This window comes from Lolium perenne, chromosome 2 (genome assembly GCF_019359855.2).
Source record: "Lolium perenne isolate Kyuss_39 chromosome 2, Kyuss_2.0, whole genome shotgun sequence".
NCBI lineage: Eukaryota > Viridiplantae > Streptophyta > Magnoliopsida > Poales > Poaceae > Lolium > Lolium perenne.
In genome coordinates, this window is record NC_067245.2 from 99,545,552 (window position 1) to 99,572,826 (window position 27,275).

The 27,275-nt window shown below is 42.9% G+C and overlaps 1 long non-coding RNA gene and 1 pseudogene across 1 annotated transcript; one reads left to right on the forward strand and one right to left on the reverse strand.

Moving 5' to 3' along the window:
- Positions 1 to 360: 360 nt before the first annotated feature.
- LOC127328746 (protein GL2-INTERACTING REPRESSOR 2-like) lies at positions 361 to 1,403 on the reverse strand (annotated as a pseudogene).
- Positions 1,404 to 8,707: 7,304 nt separating this feature from the next.
- LOC139835189 (uncharacterized) lies at positions 8,708 to 11,445 on the forward strand. Its single transcript, XR_011750932.1, has 3 exons — positions 8,708 to 9,223; positions 10,202 to 10,261; positions 11,147 to 11,445. It is a non-coding gene; the product is annotated as an uncharacterized lncRNA (long non-coding RNA).
- The last annotated feature ends 15,830 nt before the right edge of the window (positions 11,446 to 27,275 follow it).

A 27,275-nucleotide genomic window follows, 5' to 3' on the forward strand; every position in this document is an offset into this window, starting at 1 on the left:
GAATAAATACACATACATAAACAATGCAATATTTTACCTTCCGAGAGATAGTCATATGTTAAAGTATTATTATATATCTATCATCTTTCGCTGAAATTGGAGATAAGGCCAACTTCTATGGTGATGGAGGCAATGGTTTTTCATTCATCAATTCTGAACTAACAGAGTTAGAACATTCCGAAACGATAGATACGGTGGAGATGGTAAGAGATGACAATGGATAATCTAAACACATGTTTTAGAACATCGTCTTTTTATACGCCTATTATCAAAATCATCAACAATGGTTGATTCAACGTTGAATTCAAATTCCTGAAATAACAGAAAAGTTTTTTTTGTAATTAATGAGTTTTGAGCACAATCACATAATTCACTATTATAGCACTACAACACATATTCTGCTTCCAATCTAGACTACGTGTACATCTCATCTACTTTGATACTTACAGCACGGTGAAAGATGACAACAATTTGAAGGAGATGGAATAACTATGGTCATAACTGATTGGCCTGGAGAGCTAAGCTAGGACGTATGGTGTATGCTAAGCTAGGACGTATAACAGGCACGCGCCCGCACCACGGTCTTCACTTGCGGGAGGTCTTCACTTGCGCCTGCCGCGCTTCTTCTCGCCGTCCGCGGAGGCGCCGGCGCCCCCTGCTGGAGGAGGTCCACGAGGCAGGGCTGCTTGCAGTTGATGCAGGTGGGGAAGTCCTTCTCCACCATGCAGTACACGAGGCACCGCGTGCAGGCCCCGATCACCATCGGCTACTTGCTTCCGGGGCTGCCATCCGACGACACGTAGGAGCTCGGCGAGGACGACCCGCTGTCGTCGTGGCCGTGGCCGCCGTCCACATCCATCATCACCGGCGGCGACAGGTTCAGTTGCAGCTCCAGCATCGTACCGTTCCTCGCGCCGCCTTTGCCATTGCCACGGTTCATGGCTCGCACACAACCAACACCTGCACAAACAAGAGCATATTAGTACAGGATGTAGCAAACATTAGAAGTACAAGATATGCATCAGGAAGAAAGAACACCGAGCAGAGCAGAGTTGCTACCTGAACCTGCTTGTGAAGAGGAGCCGCAGGGCGTCGCGCGCGGCACCCGCGGAACACAGAGAGCGACAGAGCACAACGCCCAGCTTGGTGAGCTCGGTCCGAGGGGCCGACGCCCGCGGCACCGGGGGGTGGTCTCCCGCTTCGACGCCGCCCTCACTGCGCGCCTCGGGAGCATGCTGCCCTTGCCATCCTCCCCGCTCGCGGCGCTGTTGCGTCTGGCCGACCTCCTCATGGCCACGCTCGAGGACGTCGCGCCCGCGCTCTCCTCCGCCGCCGGCTAGGGGGGCGCCGCGTCTGCCGCCGTCGCCGCCCACCTCGATGCGGGCGTCGCGCTCCTCGACGCCTGCAACGCCATCGCCGCCCGCGCAGGGCCGGCCCTAGTGGGTGGGCAGGGTGTGCGGCCGCCCAGGGCCCAAAAAATCTGAGGGCCCGATCCTAAATACATGTACGTATATATATGTTCCCTATCTAACTATGCTCAGCTCAGCTGCGTGACCGTGCCTGACTGAAGACTAAATATTAACGACATGACTTGATCGATCTAGGGAGACGCAAGGGATTAATTAGCTACTTCCGTATTTTGCTTCGTATTCCACGCAGGACGCAGCCTTGATTGAGAGTTCACGGCCTTTTCTTCACGACTTAACCTCGTCGTTTCATCGGCATGCATCTCCTGCTGCTTGTTCTCTTCCCTGACGATCTGAAATTGATCCATCGATCTAGGGAGATCAATCTCCTGCTGCTTGCTTGTTCTGTTCCCTGCCTACGACGCCATCTTCCTGCGACGGTGCGACCGATCAGCGATCTCCCGCGCACAGCACAGTTCGGCTGCCGCACCGATCAAAGATCCAAATCCAATCGCCCTCCGCCCGTCCGCCGTCCGCGGGTAACAGCGACCCGTCCGCCGTCCGCGGGTAACAGCGACTACTCATGTAACACACTCTTTTATTTCAAAGTTATTTCCTCATGTAACACACTCTTTTATTTCAAAGTTATTTTCTCTAATTCTAAATTTTTGATGATCAGTTCGTCGACTCGTCGTCTTGTTGATGTCGTCTTCCTTGAGAAAGGGTCCATCTGGTCACGCTGAAAGGAAAAGAGCAAAAGAGGTGGCTGCCTTGATACAATCACATAGAGGAGATATTCACAATTTTTTCAGGGCTAATGCCGGTGCTTTGGTAAATCCAAATAATGAGTGACTTCGCATCAAGAAAATGTTACAAGAAAATTTTAAGGTAATATGTATAAATTATTACATATGCTACTGTGTTTGGATGCATTTAAATGTTATTGAGGACATATTTTTTACGTATATATTCATTATTACTATCGTGGTGTCTCTATTAAGGCCCGAAATTTTAATCTCGCCCAGGGCCCCCAAAAACATAGGACCGGCGCTGCGCCCGCGTCACGGCTCGCCGGCGCCTCCGCGTCCTCCTTGCCGTCAACGCGGTCTCTTCGCTCGCCGCGACGGCCGCGGCCACCATCCTCGGCGACGAGAAGCTCAATTCCGGCTCCTTCCCCCTCCTCGTCTCCGGCGACCTCTCGTGGGCGGAGCCCCTCAACGCGCTTGCCACCTAGCTCGCCGTCCTCGCCGATGCCAACACCAGCGAGGTGGACGCCGTGGACGATTCCGGCTCCTTCCCCCTCCTCGTCTCCGGTGACCTCCCGTGGGCGGAGCCCCTCAACGTGCTCGCTAGCCAGCTCGCCGTCCTCGCCGACGGCAACACCAGCGAGGTGGACGCCGTGGACAAGGCCGTCGACAAGCTCGCGGCGCTCCTCGAAGGCAGCACCGAAGCCCAAGATGCTGGGGACGATAAGGCGGCGGCGCGCGCCGCGGCGCGGGAGGTGGAGAAGCGGACGGAGGAGCTGGCTGCGCTGCTGGACCGTCTGCCTGACGCCGTCAACGGCGTGTTCCACGCGGCTCTGCACCTCCGTGCCGTCAAGCTGGGCAGTTTCGCCGTGGGACATGCCGAGCTGGGCATTACCAGTAGCTCCGTCTGCTGCAGCCCCACGGACTACCGTGTTGACCAAAACAAGAAACAAAACAAACAAAACGAATCGGTACATGGCACTTTGCCGTAATATGGAATTTGGTGGGAGGGTAAATCCATCTAATGAAAAGTTGGACGAAAATTTTGGCAGAAATTTTGGTTAGACGGACCAAACCAAGGAAACGTTAGCTCCTTTATTATTAGGTATAGATTAGGTATAGATGTCTAAAACAAATTCTAAAAATTAAGACAGAAAACAAAAAAGGAATAAAAAGAAAAGGAACCAGCCAGGCGCTCACGCAAGCCTGAGGCCAGCCCGCGCACGCGAGCGAGGCAGCGCAGGCTCACGTTTCCCAGTGCAACCCATGTCTTCCTCTATTTTTGTTTTTCTTCCTCTGACGCGTGGGGCCCGCATAATCATCCCCAACCTCCAAGCCAAAGACCAGAGCGCGTACGTGTTCTAACTGACACGGGAAAATACCGATTTCATCGCCGATTTCGTTCGGATATCGTTGTTCCCTTGCCACGAAAATACCTCTGTTTATCCTCCGTATTTCTCCTTTGAAACCCTAAAAATCGCGCCGCCATTCCGCAGGGTTTCTTCGCCGTAGTTCATCTCGACAACCACGACGTCGATTCCGACGAAGGTGACTCTACCACAACTTTTGGTCTATTCTTGATCCCCTGCTTCTCGCGCACCCTTTGATGCCGTGTTTTCCTTTTATTTCGCATCATGACGACATCGACATCATCACCTGAAGCGCGTTGTCGCTCGTCGATCTCCGGCCGCCTCTACTCGCAGTTCCAGGAAGAACACGAGCATCACGACCACGCCTTCGAGTTCCCAACATCAAGCCGCACCCGGTCCTCTACATCCCCAGACCGCGGGATCCCTATATTGACGACGACCTGAATGCCCGGCTCGCCGCCGTGTTCTGCCACCGTGAGCCAGTTCTTTTGTTTTACAATTTGACTAATAATTGACTAATCAAGGCACTAGCATGTAGACCGTGAGATCTAAAACCGTAGATTCATGTTAAGTGCATCGATTTAGGATCCTATTCTTTATTCTTTCACGCCCGACGTGTGCTTTGGCCTGTGACCGAATCGATCTAAAATGTGCTAGCTCACGTCTAAACTTTGAAAATTCGTATCTTCAAATTTAGAGATCGGTTCTCAATGATTCTTCTTTCATTGAGTTTATAATTAAATTTTCTACGACCTTTCTGTAGAGAGAATTTCCATCCGATAAACTTTTCCGGACAACTTTTCGTACAACATCAAAATTTAACCGCGACATGTTTAATCTTGTAAAATTCATAACAAATAATCTATAGCTCCGTTTTAGATGATTCCTTTTGCATTGAGTTCGTAATTGAATTCTCTGTAACTTTCGAGTAGAAAGTTTCTCCATCCGAGAAACTCTTTCTGACCACTTTTCGGACAAAATTATAAAAGGTCCGTGAAATGTTTAACCTTGTAAAAATCATATATATATTTTCGTAACTCGGAATTTAGCAAATAATATAGCGTTGGATTCAGAAAAATGATAAGCACAACTTGGTACTGTTAATTTGAGATATCACGTAACTTAAGGATTTTTCAAATTAATAATAGTGTTTAAAGTATTTTCACTATATTTTAAATTATATAAATGATCTTAAGTTGATTCCAGTCACAAATTAAATATAATGAAATCTCCCATACACCATAATACTTATTTGTGGTTTTTGAAATTATTTTTTTTTGCATAAATTCCTAGTTTGTATTAAAATGCCTTTTTGAATTTGCTATTGAATAAACAATTTCCTATAAAGTAGTTTCAAACCTAAATTATTTTGAGAGCATGCATGCATTACTTTGTTATGTGTTTTTTCCGTTTGTGCTCTCTGGATATTTATTGTGATTATTTTATTATCTAGATCGTGCGGTGTGTAACGTCTGTTATTGTAAAGAGAGTGCGAACGACAACGACAAATAAGGCAAGTTGAACTTTTGATCATAACAGATCTATTGTTTTCCTATATGTGCAGTAGGATTTTAGTACAAGTACATGTGTAGGATTGTTATTGATGGATTGTGTGCTATTTCTATGAAACCCGCGCAGGATAGCCATATGTTTATTATGATTGGATTCATTGCTCGTCAACCTATGTTTGATTGCTTGGATACGCTTACTTTATAAGTGGGTGGAATATCATGTCATGGATATGTATTAGTTGAAAGGTTAGTTTTGAGTCGACAAAACAATTATTGGATGAATTGAGGCCGATATGAATAGTACTTGAGAAGGTTGTAGGTCGACCGACATGGTAAGGGCTTTGAGCCGGACTTACTGACATGTATAGGTCGAGTGGCATGGTAAGGGCAGAAAGCCTGACTTACTGACATGACACTAGTTGATGGGAGAGTGGCATGGTAAGGGCGTTGAGCCTGACTTACTGACATGTTCACTGGTGGTGAGTGGCATGGTAAGGGTGTTGAGCCAGACTTACTGACATGTACACTGGTGATGAGTGACATGGTAAGGGTGTAGAGCCTGACTTACTGACATGTACACTAATGGAGTGGAGATTAACATGGTAAGGGTATTGAACCTGACTTACCAGCATGTGTAATGAAAGAAAGGAGATTAACATGGTAGGGGCCTGAGCTTGGCCTACTCCCATGTGCACTATAGGAGTTCGGAGATTAAAATCGCTGGGATAAAAACTAGGATGATAATATGATTGCTTTGTGCAAAATAAAAGTTGGAACCCTCGCCTTGAAAATGTACTTGATAGGTTTGTTATAAGTCTCTAGTGATATTCGCCAATACAATTCCAAATGTATTGACCCTGCGTGGCTGCAATGTTTTATGTTGCAGATATTTTGATGAACGAGTGAGGTTCGATGGTTAGGGTTACGAGTATATACTCGACATGCTCGCCTGTGGCACATGAAGACGAAGGACTCCATACTGATATGTTTCGTTGTAAACTCTGATATAATGCTAGCTTAGGGCTATGCAATTTGTAATGTTTACTTTGTAATTACTGGATCATGCGATGTAATAAAGATCTTTGTTTCTTGGTATTACATCTTAAACTGTGTGTGCTAGCGATTGATCCAGGGACTAGCACTATTAAGCACAGAGATTCAACCCATACCGGGTCGGATCGCTACAGATGGTATCAGAGCATTGTGTTGACTGTAGGTTCGTTACCCTAGGTTTGGAATAGTAATAGGAAGACCTTAGGATGAAAAATTTATCTAGTCCAGTTTTTATTAAAAAGATCTTGTATTTTGAACTTCTTGTATTCTCATCTATTTCACCTTCGAAATAATTTCCTCTTACCTAGATGGCCTAATTCTTGAAATCCATCAAGCAAGGACTGATGATGACCATGTCCCTTAAGTGTGAAGACCGATGCTTCATATGTTATTATTCGACTCGGCATGATGCATCTTCAAGGAAGACCAATGAAGAACTTGAAGAAAAACTTTGATGCCGACTACACAATACACGAAGATACACCGACGAAGGAGTAGAATAGAAACTTGATGCATCCAATATAGAAATAGACTATACCACCATTAGTTTTCTTTTAGTGAATCAACGATAGAGTAACAAAGTATTGATCTTACCAAATTGAGGTATGACCATACTAGTTTGTTTGTGTTTGAAACATGTTTCTTGATGCTTGTTAGATGTTGTTTGTAAGATGATTGCCTTGATCTGATGTGTTTGGGTAGGAATCTTCTGTAGAATCTTTCTATCTATTCTCATCTATACCCAACCCAGAGAATGTTTTCTCGGCAACTCGCCATTGTATACAACAGTAGTGAAAACAACCTTGATATTTCCTATCAAGATGAAGAAGAGTAGAGTAAGAGTTCCGCAAAACCCTAGCTAGGGATCGATAGAGGTATTTTCAAAACAATTCAATAATGGGGATTGAAACATTGATTCAATTCTCCATAGAAATTTTATCAAACTTGTAAGGTTGACCAAGTGTTAGAATGCGAGATTCAATAAATCAAATACAGAGTAATAATCTGGGTGAGGATGGATTGATCACCATTCCTACTACTCTTATTATTCGCTTTCGTAATATTGACTTTGCGAATCTAGAGAGAAATACCTACACAAGAGATGTCGGCGAATAAGCCAAAACCCTAGGGTGGATAAATATTATACCCTTATAGTGGGCAAGTGCTGCCAAGCGTAGGACTACGTCTAGTTTGAAGATCTATCGCTAGATGAAGAGTGGTGGAAAGCTGTCGAAGACACCAAGAAGCAAAAGATGAAGGATGTCATGATGTTTTCACTATCTTGGCCTCCGGATTGACCTAAAGAGTGACCCCTGATTGTCAAAATTAGATCAACCACCATCCTATATGGATTAGCAAACCCAACCATGAGAAAAGGCCTACTAAAAATCCCCTGGAAGTGATATGTGGTTCACTATATGTGAATCAATATTCGCCTATTCGATTTTAACCCAGAAGCCATAAGTCGTATATCTTTTCCAAAGATGACATCGTGTCAAGTCATATCCTCGGATGTGCCAAGTCATATCCAAGAAGAGATTAGTCTAAACCCAACACCTAATACTACCTTCAGAATTTTCTTTTCAGGGTGGTAGCCACCCCACATATCCAAAACCCATCTTTCTTGCTAGCTTTTCTCGAATCTCGAGGACGAGATTCCTTTTAAGGGTGGTAGTCTGTAACATCCCAAAAATTCCAAATTTTGGAATGTAAAAATTAATAATTTAAGTTGATTGAATTGCTTGACTTTGTTGAAAATTATGAATGAAAAAAAACTTTGAGGACTTGATTCAAAGGGGAAAATATAATCCATATGCTATATTTTTTTTGATTTTAGAAGAAACTAAAAAATTAGAATTGTTTTCTTAACCCTGTGAAGTGGGTTTCAAACTACTCGATTTTGGTTTTCTCTTTAAACATAGTCAGTTTGAAAGTTTGCCAAATGGCTCTACAAGAAAATATCCGAAGGTTTAGTTTTCAAAATGTTGACAAATTTGTTTTTCCCAAAATAACTTAAAGCCTATTTTTGCTTTTGCTCAATAGCCATATAAAGCGTTGTATGCATAATAATATTTTTGTAATTTGGTTTTGTCCAATATATGCATAATAATATTTTTGTAATTTGGTTTTGTCCAATATTAGTTTTATAAAGTCAACCAAGTCATTTTAACTTCAATATCAAAATCCACGTTTGAAATAAAACATGCCAAAGTTTCAGTTTCGGGAAATATTTTAATCGTTTGATTTTAATAAATCTAAATTATGTTTCTTGTTTTTTTCCTAAATAGCTTATACGACAAGTGCATTAAGTCTACTTTTGTATTTTTATATTGGACTGAAAAAGTATTCCAAAATGCACTATTTAACTGTTAATTTTTTTTATAAATTTTACAGGTTTTACTTAAGTTAGTTTAGATGTCTAAAACAAATTCTAAAAATTAAGACAGAAAACAAAAAAGGAATAAAAAGAAAAGGAACCAGCCAGGCGCTCACGCAAGCCTGAGGCCAGCCCGCGCACGCGAGCGAGGCAGCGCAGCCTCACGTTTCCTAGTGCAACCCATGTCTTCCTCTATTTTTGTTTTTCTTTCTCTGACGCGTGGGGCCCGCATAATAATCCCCAACCTCCAAGCCAAAGACCAGAGCGCGTACGTGTTCTAACTGACACGGGAAAATACCGATTTCATCGCCGATTTCGTTCGGATATCGTTGTTCCCTTGCCACGAAAATACCTCTGTTTATCCTCCGTATTTCTCCTTTGAAACCCTAAAAATCGCGCCGCCATTCCGCAGGGTTTCTTCACCGCAGTTCATCTCGACAACCACGACGTCGATTCCGACGAAGGTGACTCTACCACAACTTTTGGTCTATTCTTGATCCCCTGCTTCTCGCGCACCCTTTGATGCCGTGTTTTCCTTTTATTTCGCATCATGACGCCGTCGACATCATCACCTGAAGCGCGCTGTCGCTCGTCGATCTCCGGCCGCCTCTACTCGCAGTTCCAGGAAGAACACGAGCATCACGACCACGCCTTCGAGTTCCCAACATCAAGCCGCACCCGGTCCTCTACATCCCCAGACCGCGGGATCCCTATATTGACGACGACCTGAATGCCCGGCTCGCCGCCGTGTTCTGCCACCGTGAGCCAGTTCTTTTGTTTTACAATTTGACTAATAATTGACTAATCAAGGCACTAGCATGTAGACCGTGAGATCTAAAACCGTAGATTCATGTTAAGTGCATCGATTTAGGATCCTATTCTTTATTCTTTCACGCCCGACGTGTGCTTTGGCCTGTGACCGAATCGATCTAAAATGTGCTAGCTCACGTCTAAACTTTGAAAATTCGTATCTTCAAATTTAGAGATCGGTTCTCAATGATTCTTCTTTCATTGAGTTTATAATTAAATTTTCTACGACCTTTCTGTAGAGAGAATTTCCATCCGATAAACTTTTCCGGACAACTTTTCGTACAACATCAAAATTTAACCGCGACATGTTTAATCTTGTAAAATTCATAACAAATAATCTATAGCTCCGTTTTAGATGATTCCTTTTGCATTGAGTTCGTAATTGAATTCTCTGTAACTTTCGTGTAGAAAGTTTCTCCATCCGAGAAACTCTTTCTGACCACTTTTCGGACAAAATTATAAAAGGTCTGTGAAATGTTTAACCTTGTAAAAATCATATATATTTTTTCGTAACTCGGAATTTAGCAAATAATATAGCGTTGGATTCAGAAAAATGATAAGCACAACTTGGTACTGTTAATTTGAGATATCACGTAACTTAAGGATTTTTCAAATTAATAATAGTGTTTAAAGTATTTTTACTATATTTTAAATTATATAAATGATCTTAAGTTGATTCCAGTCGCAAATTAAATATAATGAAATCTCCCATACACCAGAATACTTATTTGTGATTTTCGAAATTATTTTTTTTGCATAAATTCCCAGTTTGTATTAAAATGCCTTTTTGAATTTGCTATTGAATAAACAATTTCCTATAAAGTAGTTTCAAACCTAAATTATTTTGAGAGCATGCATGCATTACTTTGTTATGTGTTTTCTCCGTTTGTGCTCTCTGGATATTTATTGTGATTATTTTATCATCTAGATCGTGCGGTGTGTAACGTCTGTTATTGTAAAGAGAGTGCGAACGACAACGACAAATAAGGCAAGTTGAACTTTTGATCATAACAGATCTATTGTTTTCCTATATGTGCAGTAGGATTTTAGTACAAGTACATGTGTAGGATTGTTATTGATGGATTGTGTGCTATTGCTATGAAACCCGCACAGGATAGCCATATGTTTATTATGATTGGATTCATTGCTCGTCAACCTATGTTTGATTGCTTGGATACGCTTACTTTACAAGTGGGTGGAATATCATGTCATGGATATGTATTAGTTGAAAGGTTAGTTTTGAGTCGACAAAACAATTATTGGATGAATTGAGGCCGATATGAATAGTACTTGAGAAGGTTGTAGGTCGACCGACATGGTAAGGGCTTTGAGCCGGACTTACTGACATGTATAGGTCGAGTGGCATGGTAAGGGCAGAAAGCCTGACTTACTGACATGTACACTAGTTGATGGGAGAGTGGCATGGTAAGGGCGTTGAGCCTGACTTACTGACATGTTCACTGGTGGTGAGTGGCATGGTAAGGGTGTTGAGCCAGACTTACTGACATGTACACTGGTGATGAGTGACATGGTAAGGGTGTAGAGCCTGACTTACTGACATGTACACTAATGGAGTGGAGATTAACATGGTAAGGGTATTGAACCTGACTTACCAGCATGTGTAATGAAAGAAAGGAGATTAACATGGTAGAGGCCTGAGCTTGGCCTACTCCCATGTGCACTATAGTAGTTCGGAGATTAAAATCGCTGGGATAAAAACTAGGATGATAATATGATTGCTTTGTGCAAAATAAAAGTTGGAACCCTCGCCTTGAAAATGTACTTGATAGGTTTGTTATAAGTCTCTAGTGATATTCGCCAATACAATTCCAAATGTATTGACCCTGCGTGGCTGCAACGTTTTATGTTGCAGATATTTTGATGAACGAGTGAGGTTCGATGGTTAGGGTTACGAGTATATACTCGACATGCTCGCCTGTGGCACATGAAGATGAAGGACTCCATACTGATATGTTTCGTTGTAAACTCTGATATAATGCTAGCTTCGGGCTATGCAATTTGTACTGTTTACTTTGTAATTACTGGATCATGCGATGTAATAAAGACCTTTGTTTCTTGGTATTACATCTTAAACTGTGTGTGCTAGCGATTGATCCAGGGACTAGCACTATTAAGCACAGAGATTCAACCCATACCGGGTCGGATCGCTACATGTGCGGTGCTTGGTAAGCACCGACTTGGTCGGTGTATAGGATTCACCCGGATTGGACGGGAAATAAATTAGCCTCGGGGCTGTAAATAAGATACGTATCGAAAACAGATAGGTTCGTCTCCTCTCTCATCTTAATTAGCATTCCACCTAAGCAAAAGATCTGACATGGAACATTAAGATACGATACAGGGTGTAGCGTTGGGTTGCCCTTAATGCATTTTTCACCCCACTTAATAATTGTCTTGAAAACCCGCATATACACTTATTTATGGCCGGAGGGAGTAGTGCTCAGGGCCGGCCATGGGGAGGGTCTAGCGGGGAGGCCGCCCCGGGCCCAAAAAAATTGGGGGTCCATATTTTCTGTATAGGCTTACTATACATTGCAGAAAAAAACAGCAGATTTACGATTTTAGATGGGCTTGGTCTACAGTTGGACCTTTTCTTTTTCCTATTGGTTTCCAAACCGGCTGGTCGCCACGACTTGAGTCGGCACCTGAAATCCTTTCCATCTATCGATATGTGAAACATCGCCAATTTTCCCGAGCCCGACGCCTCGATTCCCTGCTTGCCCTCTCGCGGTTCGTGGCTATCTCCCAGGCCATCTGGTTCCTGCCCTCGCTCTCACCGCTCGCGACCGACCGTGAGATGATCTGCTAACTGTTGCCCTCCTACGGACTACGGTGCTGCCTGCTAGTCCGCCGGCCAGTGACCGTCGCAGTTGCAGTCCCAGTCCGGCCGTCGTCAATCAGGCAATCATCCAATCTGCATAACTACTATATTAAAGAGCAACTGACTTCATTTTTCTCCAATTTTTGAATTTTGTTTTGGGTTAAGGATAGGTTGACACGTATGTGATTTTGTAGTACATTCCTGCTCTATTTTTCTTGTGTGCATTTCTGGTATCCTCTTGCATTTTTCGTTGGTCCTTTTCTCTGGTCTCTTCTGATCTTACTTCTGGCTGGGTGTGGATGTAGCATTTTAGTTTCCCAATCTATGGTGCGTCATGTCCTGAGTGCGTGTCTGCTTTTGTCTCCTGTATTTTTCACGTGTTGGACCAGCGACCAGTGAGTCAAAGCGGCGCTTCCTATTTCCCAGACTCCACCGCATCATGGCATCTGGCTTCTTGTTTTCCTCTTTCTCTCTCCACTCATCCCCAATTTCCTCCACAAGCCTCTCCTGCCGGCGACGAACTTGCCATTCATCCCAGGATAGCCACCTCCCGCACGCCCCTACCAACCACGAAGGCAAGAACCTGTTGCGCCGCCGCCACCGGACGGCACTCCTGCGCGCCGACTCCTGCCGGGACTCCCGCGCGTCGACAGCCTCGCCCACGTCCCTAGCTGCGATGCCAGCGGCGTGATGGAGAAGGGGTAGGAGGCCGTGGAGGTGGGTCTGCCAGCGGCCGCGCGGTGGAGGCGCCGGAGCTGTGGTGGTCGGTTTGCGCTGGAAGTTTGGGGCGCGCGCGTGGTTGTGGTCGGTTTGCCGGCGAGGAGGCGGCGGAGGCGCAGGACGAGCGCACGGCGGAGGTGGAATGTCGACGACCGCCGCTGGAGGTGCGAGAACCCGAGGTCGAGGAATCTACATCTTGCGCATATTTCTTATTTTTCTCTCTGCCGCGCCGCCGACCATGTTGGTTATGGTCTTCTACCAGTGCGGCGCCGTGCCTCCACACACGACATGGTCAGAGCAGAGCCAGGAGGTGGTGACCGGGAGCGCCCACGCTTCGCCCTACCAGGCGGTGAAGAAGAGTAGTGGGTGGTTCGGGTTCATCTCCGACGCCATGGAGGTCGTACTCAAGGTACACCGTAAAAAAAGCGGCAAGCGAGCGTTCTAGCCATATTTGCATCAAGACGATGCATATTCTCTAACATATGTCCATGAACTGACAAAGTTGATTCTTATCTGATTTAAGGTCGAATCGACTCTGGCGGTGCAAAATTTGCAGCTACGGCTCAAGGAGATTCTGATGGGATATGAAGGCAAGTTTCGTTTGTCAATTCTCGGCCTTAGTTTTCCTACGAAAGAGTACAGCTGCAGACTACTCGGTTATACAAGACACCTTACTTTTCTTGATTTTCTCATCCTAAGCCAAGTAAGTTCTATAGTGAAATGACTTCTCTGGTCTGACCCATTGTGTGCAGTAGCCTGATTTGCCTCCTTTTAATAAATTTCGGTCATTTGCTTTGTCAAGATAAGCTACTGCATGCAAAACTTAAGTTGTAAAAACTGAAACTAAAGTACCTGCAGGTTGATCGGTTTCATCCCTTCATCTGTACCTGCCACAGTCAATTTTCATTTAGGGATTAAAACCTCAGATAAACAACTCAGCTTGCTACAATCTTCTGAGAACATTTCTGTACCTGCAGGTTGATAAGTTTCATCCTTCATCTGTACCTGCCGGTTGAGCAGTGCGTGTTCGAGGCGTGGTAAGTCAGGTAGTAGACAGGGTCGTGGCCGCTTTATTTGGTTAACCATTCACATTTATCTGTTCGCCACCGACGGACGCCACACCAGAGCTCCTCTCGTGGGCTACGGTAAGGTGCTCCAACTACAACCCTTGCAGGTTTTCTTCAGTTGCCCCAATGTTTGGACCAAGCTAGGTATACATCCACTAGCCAAGATTGATCCTTCAGCTGTTGTTTGGCCCATTCCTGCATCTGTACTTACTGTTCGTTGAGTCCGCATATAGTACCTTGCAGGCCCTTCGTCCAGTGCAAGGCAAGATAGAGAATTAGAGATCAGGTTGGAACATATCATATCGCACTCCCATATATTTTGTACTGAATGTGACTTGGTTTTGTTCGTATTCAAAGGAACTCAAGTTCAGCGCCCAATTTTCTTTGTGACTGTCTGGTGAATATTCAGCAAGTTGCATCCGGTCTTTCGTACATGTTAAAAGTAGATTTTTTTCTAGAGAAGTAACTTAACATATATCCAATAAAGATTGCTATATTTACATGTATAGTGCTAATTTGATGTTCTTTCTAATTTACCCCTGGACGGGTAAAGTAGAAGGTTCAGTGCAACACCTCCACTTTTGATATCTGGAAATTGTTCATCTGGTATTGTTGGTGAATTGTTTAGACCGGTAGAAACATGTGCCGACTCCTATTGTGATACTGTGGGAGAAGTGCCTGCTGGTTTCAGGGTAGGGTGTACCATTGCGGTTTGACATGCTTTTTTGATCAAGCTTTAGTTGAAGCTAGCTGTCATATCTACAGTTGGACAAATGAAAGATCTCTGAAAATATCTAACGAAAACTCAAACTTTTAGTTTCCTTCATGGCTTGATGTCACTGCTTAGTGTGCAATAGAGGTTCAGCCGGAATAATATGTAGCCAGTGTGTGTACCTACCATTGAAACCAGTCAATGAGATGCTTCATACTAATTTTTCAAGAACTAGATCAATAGGTTTCAACAACTATGGTACCTTAACATGAGAACAATAGTGGTTATAAATTTTAATTTTTGCAAGTACTGTGCGTTGTAAGAATTTTGTTCAGAATGTTTCCCCCTATATCACTTTTCCCTTTTTATTTTTTAATATGTAGAAGAGAGTCTTTTACATAAGGAAATTGGACTCTTCATATATTTTCTTGATGTGTGATTAGTTTTTCGATTGTTAATTTCTATGATATTTAGTTCCTTTTCTCTTATCTCAACAAAGTAAATGAGTGGTGTCATCTTTAGTGTTGTAAGCTTTGCAGTGTAGAACACATGGAAGTGAGATCAAGACTTTGTTCAGTTTTTTTGGAGCCACTGAATTTTTTACCTTGAGTTCTCATTGTTACCTAATGATCCTTAGTTTGAGCCCATTATTGCACCCTATTTGCATGGACAGCACGGACATGATCCATCACTTTCAGGCTTTCTCCATTTGGTAAGTTAGTTATCTTCTTTTTATGCCTTCTTGTGCCCATGCATGGAGAATCTGATATACCACAAAGATGTTATGTTGATAGTGGTGGAGTTCAAGCTTGGCTTTCATTTTTTAATTACTAATATTTTTATCATGTACTCAATGACAACTAAAAATGTGAGATGTCATAGAAATTTTAGAGACATTTGTTGTTTGCCATGCTGATAAATTTGAATCGATTACCATGTCCCAATAAATAAGGATATTTATGTGGAGATCTAGACAAGTCTGGTTCCAATGAGCGTCTAAAATTCATTTTGTCATCTTTTAGAGATACCCTTGTAGAGAGTAGAATAGTGTCTAGGATTAGAACCATAAATTTTCTCCATGTTAACTTGATCTTCAGTACATTGTTATCATATTTAGGCTCCTAGAACTTTTCATTTTCATGATGGTCATCAATGTTGCTATTTGGCATAAAACTGACATTTGTATCAAAAGATTTGCCTCGGTCCTTAGAAAGTGTTACTTTAATTCATATTTTTAATCTTGATACTGTGTCAACTCATATGTTTACATATGTCATTTAGTCGAAATATTTGTCTTTTGTACACATATACATGACTACAGTGAATTTTACTTTATTGATCATCACTTTACAGTATTGGAATATAAAAATTGATTGCCAAGCAATCATTGTTTCGGTGGATTAGAGAAATCTTTGCTGTGAGCATGACATAGATTAGGGAGAAAACATAAATCAACGAGCTAATATATAACAAATGCATTGATTGTTTTTTACAAATAACAGAAATGAAATTCAAATGGCAGTGACAACTGGACTTTCTCTCTTAAGAAGGTATACACCAAAGGAAGTGGTGAAAGTTAGCAGGTTGCTCAGTATCAGACGGCCCAGTTCATCTCCCTCTATGTAACAGTACCTTATAGTGAAGTTTTCTGTGATAACAACGCACGTGAGCCTGCATCTTACCAGCCATACATGCCTTATACAGACAAAATGGGAAAACATGTTTTATCGCTATTGCAAAAGAAGCTTCTGCATTCATGTCTTTTTTTTATTGGCCAGCTCTCTAAACGGTGGTTGTTTGCTGAACTATTTTGCTGTGAGCATGACATAGATGACAGGTTTGTCGGCCTGCTCCAGCTGCTTAGCCCAGCAGGCTCCCAATTCCCTTCCGGTTACAAAAGGGCATGTAAGCCACAGGATATACATTTCGCCAAGTGAATTTGCCCATCAAGTGGCTCAATAGAGATACATGTGCTTCAGGAATCATGAGACCAGCAGATAATTGCCAATATCAAATGCCAAACTAGCCTTCATGGCATGCCATCTATTTCATTGGATAAATTTATTATTTCAATGCCGGGAGAAAACTGCAACATGATCTCTTAGTAGTGCTTAGTAGAGATCCTTTTAATATCTGCGATAGCATAGCCTGTTTTACATATCATTTTGTAATAGTGGGATTTTGAAGAACCTTTTTGTAGAAGGATAAAACCGAAGTCTAAGCAAATCATATGTGTTCAGATGCTGATAAAAGGTTCCCTTCCCTATCATTTTCAGTACTCTTAATTTTTAATTGTTCCCGTCATACAATCTCCACTCTGAATTTGTCTGCCTCTTTCTGAGGTGATGAATGATTAAAGACTACTCCTGACTACTATTTTCAGGAGTCTTTAATTTTTGTTTGTCTCTAACATATAAGATCTATTGAGAAACTATATATCGCTTTTTCTTCAGCTAAAGTGACTAATGTGATATCACTGAAATAGTAATTTTGGTTGACTTTGGCAACATTATGCCAAAATGTTGTTTTCTCTGTATGTTTCTTAACTGTATGTACACTGTTGTGCATCTTGCAGGCAAGCCGTTGAATATTCTGCTGACTTAGTCTTTGGAGTTTTTTTTGTGTTTTAAAATGTAAGTACATCTCCATTTGTTACTCTGATGTAAGTACAGTGTTTTAAGATCTAAGTACAATGTTTTAAAATGCAATAGATGATTTATTCTCTGAAAAATACTCTGATGCTTCGTTCCTATCAGAGAGTGCTATTGTTTGTGTGGTACTAACAATGTGGGAAATGCAATAAAAAAAATCTGAAACCAGCCCTTAAATTGGAAACTAGCAAATTTTGGTGTTTCCCACACCAACACCGTCAACCAGTACAAAAGCAGGAAACATATCTTGTTGAAATCCAAGAAGACAAGGTTAAACATAAACTCTGACATGCGATACTTGAATTATCGATGCAGATGCCACATAGTGGGTTGCTTTTGGAAAACATCACCAAATCCATTGGGCTATGTAATGGTACCATGTCATATGCAGACAAGGTTAGGAGAATAGGTTTTAGAGGCAAATTTCAATGTAATAAGGTGAATAAGTGTGCATACTCAGAATAGTATTAAATGCACCATGGACAAAATGCCCCTTCGTCACATTGCAGGACATGGGTACTATACAATTTGTATTTTTATGCAATGACTGTTAACAAAACCTAGGGTTAGATACCTGATAAATTAGGTGTCTACTTGCCGAAGCATGTGTTTATTTAAGGACAGTTTTACATTGATCTCTCCAGGGTGACATCTAAAATGGGTTTAAAGATCCTTGCAATGGATGAATCTGGTGTACCAACTATGAAAGCAATAAACAATGTATGGCAGAAAGTATCTAACCATCTTTAGAAATATACACTGCAATCTACAATTTCATGTATGTTCGATGCTATACCCATACTTCCAGTATATTTAATTATTTACGTTGTGGATCGGACTAACTACTAAATAGTTTATGCTTTTTTTTCAGGGTGTTTTGTTGTCTACATATGCCTTACACTGAAACTACCCGAGATAGTGATGGTGCAAATGCAGAAGCACACATGTGATAGATACAGATGATTCGAATTGGATTTATGAGTGGTTCTGCAAGAAACTAGCTCCAGGATGCAGAGATAGTCTGTGCATTGGCTTGAGGCGTTTCACAATGTACAGATTGTGCACAAACATTGTAGTTTTTTTCCAACTATCACATCTAAAGGATGAACTGACCTTTTTATTCTTGGCGGTTTTGCATCACATTGACATTTACTGTTTACTACCAGACCTTCCACATTACAGCCGTAATTTAACATGATTTAAAGCATCCTTTATTCTTTAGGTTCAGGTTGGGCGCGGCGTGCCGCCGCGCCTGTCCTTGCTAGTATTAGATTAAGATAGAAGGTAAGAACGCCCGCTGCAGTTCTCTTGGAATTATACTATATGCTCGCCTATAATTCAGGTTCTAAATTTTGATTAGCAGTTGTTGTTCTTATTTGTAGAAGCGGGGTTAACTGGTTTGGCAACACTATACATCAACGAAAAGTTAATGGACGAGTTTGATATTGATTCCATTGTCACGGACTTTGCTTCTAGGAATTGGCGGAGAAAATTTTAAGGTATCATATAAACATTATTTTATATGAATATTGAAGTTATGTATACTTAAAAGTATTTATTTTTCATCATCTCATACATGCAAGAAAAAGTAGTAAAAGGGGCCCAAAATTTTAGTTTCGTCCGGCCACCGAAATCTCAGGACCGGCCCTGGTAGTGCTTTAGGGCATCTCCAGCGGCGCAACGCAAACGGACGCTGAGCGACCGTTTGTATCTGGCGTGACCGGAAATGCGTCTAGCACTACCTCCAGCGGGGCGACGCATAGTGACCGGGCCGTCCGCAGAGACGCAAACCTGGCCCAAATATGCGCAAGCATTGCGTCTCTGCGGACGCTCGGCGGACACGCAAAGTGTCCGCTCGGTCGTCGCACGGGCCCCCCTGGCAGGGACACAACTGCATCATCTTCCGCGACATTACTTGCGAGCGGCGCGCTGCAGCCTTTGCAGGGCCGCGTTAATGGCGCGCCTCGGCTTCCGCGAGCATGCACAGCGAGGCAGCGTTGCAGTGGCAGGCCATTGAAGGCGAGATGGCGTCCGAGCCTCTTAAAGGGACGCTGCCGGCGGCCATTTCCCCGACCAAACCATTGCCACATCCCACGGTATCCACCCCACCGACGCCATGGGGAAGAAATGCTGGCCGTTACGCAAGACCAAGAACGACCACGAGTCTAGCGGCTCGCGGTCCGGCAAGAAGGCACGGGTCGGTCGGTACATCCACGTAGACTTCGCGCGACAGCTATGGGAGGAAAACCGGCCGGTACCATGGCCGGACGCGAACTTGCCGGGAGGGGGCTGGTACCTCAACTCGAGGCGCGTGCCGGTTCCCCCCGTGCCGCGCGAGGGGCGAGAGCGGCGGGACGAGGTGCGCCGCCGCCGCTAGATCTGCGGGAGGATCCGGCGTACACGCTGAACTCCTACAACTGTATTTCATTCGGGTCGTCGGAGTTCGACGCGCGCCGCCTCGCTGGCTACCTCGCCGACGTAGACTACTTCGAGCGCGAGATCGCCGCAGAAGAAGAAGAACGACCAGGAGGATGAGGACCCCGACGAGGACGAGGACGTGACCATGGCACAGTACGACCACGATGACGGCGGGCCGGCGTGGGATCCGGAGACCCAGCCGCCGGACATTTCCGAGGAGGAGGCCATTGCCATGGCACTGGCCAACAGCGAGCAGGACGAGCTCAACGAGCTCGCTTTGTGGGACGGGCTCGCAATCCAGCTCCGCGAGTCAGCGCTCGCGCAGGGGAGACCGGCGACTCCTCCGGCCACGCCGACGCGTTCCAACGACCGCGCTTCGCCTGCTGCTCCGGCGTGGGATCCATGGCCACAGCCTCCTGCCCATACGGCGGTACCTCCTCCGCCGTCGGCGTACGAGCTTCCATGGCCGACGCCGGAGTTGATTAACCTCGTCAGCGACAACGACCAGTAGGCAGCACCTACGTTTACCACGCCTTGATGACCCACAAATATATGGGGTGTATCGTAGTACTTTCGATAAATAAGAGTGTCGAACCCAACGAGGAGCAGAAGGCGTTGACAAGCAGTTTCGATGAAGGATTCACTGTAAATGCTCACAGACAATTATTCAGGGGGTTTTGATATAGCAGATAAATAAAATACAAGTAAGTAAAATGCGAGAGTAATAATTGCAGTGAGTGGCCCAATCCTTTTTAGCACAAAGGACAAGCCGGTTTATTTACTTATGATGACCAAACGTTCTTGAGGACACACGGGAATTTAGTCTAATGCTTTCGCTTCATATAGTTGATTAATCTTCATTGTTTTGATAAGTGTTGTGTGGGTGAACCTATGCTAATGTACCGCCCTTCCTAGGACTAATACATACTTGTGATTAAACCCCTTGCAAGCATTCGCAAATACAAGAAAGTAATTAAGATAAATCTAACCACAGCCTTAAACTCTGAGATCCTGCTATCCCTCCTGCATCGATATACCAACGGGGGTTCAGGTTGCTGTCACTCCGGCAACCCCACAATTAGACAAAAGAATACAAGATGCATTCCCCTAGGCCCATAAAGGTGAAGTATCATGTAGTTGACGTTCACATGACACCACTAGAAAAATAACACCACAACTTAAATATCAAACCATTAAATATTACTCAACATAGTTCACTACTAACATTTAGACTTCACCCATGTCCTCAAGAACTAAATGAACTACTCACGAGACATCATATGGAACATGATCAGAGGTGATATGATGATGAATAACAATCTGAACATAAACCTTGGTTCAATGGTTTCACTCAATAGCATCAATAACAAGAAGTAATCAACACCGGGAGAGTTTCCCCTATGAAATAATCAAGATTCAACCCTAGATGTTACAGTGGAGAAGAGGTGCAGCGGTGGAGATGACGGTGTCGGTGGTGGAGATGTTGGTGATGATGATCCCAATGAAGTCCAGCTCGATGATGGTGACGATGGCGATGATTTCCCTCTTCGGGAGGGAATTTCCCCGGCGGATTTCAGCCTGCCGGAGAGCTCTTTTCTCTCTGGTGTTTTCCGCCCCGCAGAGGCGGCTGTGTCTATTCGCGATGCCTCCCCGTACCTTAGGTTTACGGGTAGATGAAGTACGCGAAGGAGAGACGGTCGAGGGGGGCTGTGGCCCCCCTCCCCACAAGGCGGCGCGGCCAGGGTGGATCCCGCGCCGGCCTATGGGGGGCCCATGGCGGCCCTCCTCGGTCCCTCCTTTTGGCTGGCTCCTTCTTCTGGAGAAATAAGACTTTCTGTGTATTTTCCGTCAATTGTTGATCTTCAGAAATATCGTATCCTGACGGTGTTTTTTCCAGCAGAATCCTGACTCCGGTGAGTAATTCTCCAATAATCATGAAACATGCAAAATAGGTGAAATAACATAAATATCATCTCTAAATACGAAATATATCAATGAATAACAGTAAATTATGATATAAAATAGTGATGCAAAATTGACGTATCAACTCCCCCCAAGCTTAGACCTCGCTTGTCCCCAAGCGAAACTGAGCTCAGTAAACAAGACCACATGTTTATGGAGTGAAGAGTCGATAAATAAAATACGGACAAGAAGCATCACCTTAATTCACACAAGACATTCTAGTGAACAACTTCCTCATATAACTCAACTTGAAACAAGTAAAGGGAAATCACAAATAAGGGTGCATAAGAAATCACAATTGGTGATGGCAAACTTCGTTCTTGGTCAAAGAACAATTAACAGATTGTACTTATCTTTCGAGTAGAGCCTTTATATTAGAGCTTATATGGCAAAACTTACATACTCAATCATAATAATCTCCTCATAATCATTGATAACTTTCAAAGCCATATTCATTTAGATAAAACTTGTACTAAACAAGGAAGAATAAAAGGCATGATTAAGTAGATCACAATATAAATGGTTGGATCACAACAACTCAATTGCTTGCTTAAGATAGAGAGAAATAGGTTTACTGACTCAACACAAAGTAAAAGATAGGCCCTTCACAGAGGGAAGCAGGGATTAAATCATGTGCTAGAGCTTTTTAAGTTTTGAAATCATATAGAGGGCATAAAAGTATAGTTTTGAGAGGTGTTTGCTGTTGTCAACGAATGGTAGTGGGTACTCTAACCCCCTTGCCAAACAGACTTCCAAAGAGCGGCTCCCACGAAGGACGTTATTTCTACCAGCAAGGTAGATCATCCCTCTTCTCTTTTGTTTACGCATGTACTTTAGTTTATTTAGGGATGACACTCCTCCCAACCTTTGCTTTCACAAGCCATGGCTAACCGAATCCTCGGGTGCCTTCCAACATTTCACATACCATGGAGGAGTGTCTATTTCAAAATTAAGTTGCTTATTGATGAATCAAGGCAAAACATGTGAAGAGAATTATTAATGAAAGTTAATTAATTGGGGCTGGGAACCCCGTTGCCAGCTCTTTTTGCAAAATTATTGGATAAGCGGATGTGTGATAACCCACAAGTATAGGGGATCGCAACAGTCTTCGCGGGAAGTAAAACCCAAATTTATTGATTCGACACAAGGGGAGGTAAAGAATACTTATAAGCCTTAACAACTGAGTTGTCAATTCAGCTGCACCTGGAAAAGCACTAGTAACAGGGGTGATGTGAAAGCAGCAGTAATATGAGAGCAATAGTAATAGTAACACAGCAGCAATAGGAGTAACACAGAGGCAATGGCACCAGAAAATAGTTGATACTACTTCCAATGACATATAGAACGAGTATATGATGATGAGAGATGGACCGGGGTTCCCAGCGATCTACACTAGTGGTAACTCTCCAATAACAAGTGACAAGTGTTGGGTGAACAAATTACAGTTGGGCAATTGATAGGATTGAAATAGCATTAAGACAGAACATCAAGATTATTAATCATGTAGGAATGTTTTCCATATATAGTCATACGTGCTCGCAATGAGAAACTTGTACAACATCTTTTGTCCTACCAGCCGTTGGCAGCCGGGCCTCAAGGGAATCTACTGGCTATTAAGGTACTCCTTTTAATAGAGCACCGGAGCAAAGCATTAACACTTGGTGAAAACATGTGATCCTCATACCTACGCCTTCCCCTCCAGTTGTCCCAATTTCTGTCACTTTGGGGCCTTTGGTTCCGGACATAGACATGTGCATACAACTTGTAGATACAATCTAAGCAATAAGTATAGAGCTTAAATCTAAGATCATGCCACTCGGGCCCTAGTGACAAGCATTAAACACAACAAGATTGCAGCAACAATAACTTCACAAACTTTATAGATAGACTAATCATAATGTATCATCCATCGGATCCCAACAAACACAACACCGATTACATCAGATGAATCTCAATCATGTAAGGCAGCTCATGAGATCATTGTATTGAAGTACATGGGAGAGAGAGTACCAACTAGCTACTGCTAGAACCCGTAGTCCATGGGGGAACTACTCACGGAGCATGATGGAGGCGGTGGCGTCGATGGAGATGGCTTCCGGGGGCACTTCCCCGTCCCGGCAGGCAGGGTGCCGGAACAGAGACTTCTGTCCCCCGAATTGGAGTTTCGCGATGGCGGTGGCACCCCTGGAGTCTTTCTGGAGTTTCGTCAATTGGTATTGCGTTTTTAGGTCGAAAGGGCTTATATAGGCGAAGAGGCGGTGCAGGAGGGGCACCAGGGCGCCCTCCCCATAGGCTGGCGCGGCCAGGGGCCTGCCCGCGCGGCCCTATGGTGTGGGGGCCCCAGGCCTCCCCTCCGACTCTCCTTCGGTGTCCTGGTCCGTCTGGGTGAATTATGATGTTTGGTCTTCGTTTCGTCGAATTCCAAGAATATTGCCCGAACAGCCTTTCTGGAACCAAAAACAGCAGAAAATAGGAACTGGCACTTCGGCATCTTGTTAATAGGTTAGTTCCGGAAAACGCATAAAAACATTATAAAGTGTGAGCAAAACATGTAGGTAATGTCATAAAACAAGCATGGAACATCAGAAATTATGGATACGTTGGAGACGTATCAGCATCCCCAAGCTTAGTTCCTACTCATCCTCGAGTAGGTAAACGATAAAAAGAATAATTTCTGTAGTGACATGCTACTTACATAACCTTGATCATACTATTGTAAAGCATATGAGATGAATGCAGTGACTCAAGGCAATGATCTATAGTTGCTAACAAATAGATAACATATAGCAAAACTTTTCATGAATAGTACTTTCAAGACAAGCATCAAAAGTCTTGCATAAGAGTTAACTCATAGAGCAATAAATTCAAAGTAAAGGCATCGAAGCAACACAAAGGAAGATTTAAGTTTCAGCGGTTGCTTTCAACTTTCAACATGCATATCTCATGGATAATTGTCAAAACAAAGTAATATAATAAGTGCAAATAAGCAAGTATGTAAGAATCAATGCACAGTTGACACAAGTGTTTGCTTCTAAGATGGAAGAAAGTAGGTAAACTGACTCAACATAAAGTAAAAGAAAGGCCCTTCGCAGAGGGAAGCAGGGATTAAATCATGTGCTAGAGCTTTTTAAGTTTTGAAATCATATAGAGAGCATAAAAGTAAAGTTTTGAGAGGTGTTTGTTGTTGTCAACGAATGGTAGTGGGCACTCTAACCCCCTTGCCAAACAGACTTTCGAAGAGCGGCTCCCATGAACATTATCTCTCACATGTACTTTAGTTTAATTTATTTTTATTTTTGGGTGACACTCCTTCCAACTTTGCTTTCACAAACCATGGCTAACCGAATCGTCGGGTGCTTGCCAACAATCTCATACCATGAAGGAGTTCCTTTTTATTTTAGTTTTATTTAGATGACACTCCTCCCCACCTTTGCTTTCTCAAGCCATGGCTAACCGAATCCTCGGGTGCCTTCCAACATTTCACATACCATGGAGGAGTGTCTATTTGCAAAATTAAGTTGCTTACTGACGAATCAGAGCAAAACATGTGAAGAGAATTATTAATGAAAGTTGATTAATTGGGACTGGGAACCCCGTTGCCAGCTCTTTTTGCAAAATTATTGGATAAGCGGATGAAGCCAGTAGTCCATTGGTGAATGCTGCCCAACAAGATTGAAAGATAAAACACCACATACTTCCTCATGAGCTATAAAACATTGACACAAATTGAGAAGCATTTTGAATTGTTTAAAGGTAGCACATGAAGTATTTACTTGGAATGGCAGGAAATACCACATAGTAGGTAGGTATGGTGGACACACATGGCATAGGTTTTGGCTCAAGGTTTTGGATCCACGAGAAGCATTTCCTCTCAGTACAAGGCTTTGGCTAGCAAGGTTGTTTGAAGCAAACACAAGTATGAACCGGTATAGCAAAACTTACATAAGAACATATTGCAAGCATTATAATACTCTACACTGTCTTCCTTGTTGCTCAAACACTTTTACCAGAAAATATCTAGACTTTAGAGAGACCAATCATGCAAACCAATTTCAACAAGCTCTACGGTAGTTCTCCACTAATAGGTTTAAACTACATGATGCAAGAACTTAATCATGATCTACTTGAGAGCTCAAAACAATTGCCAAGTATCAAATTATCCAAGACAATATGAGGCATTTTCTGTTTCCAACCAAATAACAATAAATGCAACAGCTTCCAACTTTTGCCATTGAACATTAAAAGTAAAAGCGAAGAACACAAGTGTTCATATGAAAAAACGGAGCGTGTATCTCTCCCACACAAGGATTGCTAAGATCCGATCTTATTCAAACAAAAACAAAAATAAAAGCACACAGACGCTCCAAGTAAAGCACATAAGATGTGACCGAATAAAAATATAGTTTCAATAGAAGAAACCTGATAAATTGTTGATGAAGAAGGGGATGCCTTGGGCATCCCCAAGCTTAGACGCTTGAGTCTTCTTGAAATATGCAGGGATGAACCACGGGGGTATCCCCAAGCTTTGACTTTTCACTCTTCTTGATCATATATCATCCTCCTCTCTTGACCCTTGAAAACTTCCTTCACACCAAACTTCTCATAAACTTCATTAGAGGGGTTAGTACTCAAAAAACTTGAATCCACCTTGGTCCTGTAGTGACACATTGCAAGAACTCAATAAAGTATTAGCTACAGCTCTCCACGTCTAGAAAGCCTCACTTAAAGTCCACAAGAGATAATGCAAAAACAGAGACAGAATCTGCCAAAACAGAACAGCCAGTAAAGACGAATTTTTAAGAGGTACTTCCGTTGCTCAAATAAGAAAACTCAAAACTAACAAAAGTTGCGTACATATCTGAGGAACACGCATGTAAATTGGCAGATTTTTCTGAGTTACCTACAGAGAATCTGACCCAAATTCGTGACAGATAGAAATCTGTTTCTGCGCAGAAATCCAAATCTAGTATCAACCTTCTATTAGAGACTTCACTTGGCACAATATTGCAATAAAATAAAGATAAGGAGAGGTTTCTACAGTAGTAACAACTTCCAAGACACAACAAAATAGTAGCAAAATAAAGACATGGGTTATCTCCCAAGAAGTTCTTTCTTTATAGCCGTTAAGATGGGCTCAGCAATTTTAATGATGCACTCGCAAGAAATAAGAGTTGAAGCAAAAGAGAGCATCAAAAAGCAAGTTCAAAACATATTTAAGTCTAACCCACTTCCTATGCATAGGAATCTTGTACAAAAATAAATTCATGAAGAACAAAGTGACAAGCATAAGAAGATAAAACAAGAGTAACTTCAAAATTTTAAGCACATAGAGAGGTGTTTTAGTACCATGCAAATTTCTACAACCATGTTTTCCTCTCTCATAAAATTTTTCAGTAGCTTCATGAACAAACTCAACAATATAACTATCACATGCAGCATACTTTTCATGATTCATAAACACATAATTTTTATCAAGCTCAAAAATAGTGCGATTAAAACTTTCAAACCCACTTTTATCAATAATATAACATGATGATTGATCATTCTCAAGAGATATGGGACTCATAGATAATGTCAAGACTTCTCCAATCCCATTTTCATTAGTAGTACAATTAATATTATCAAGTAAC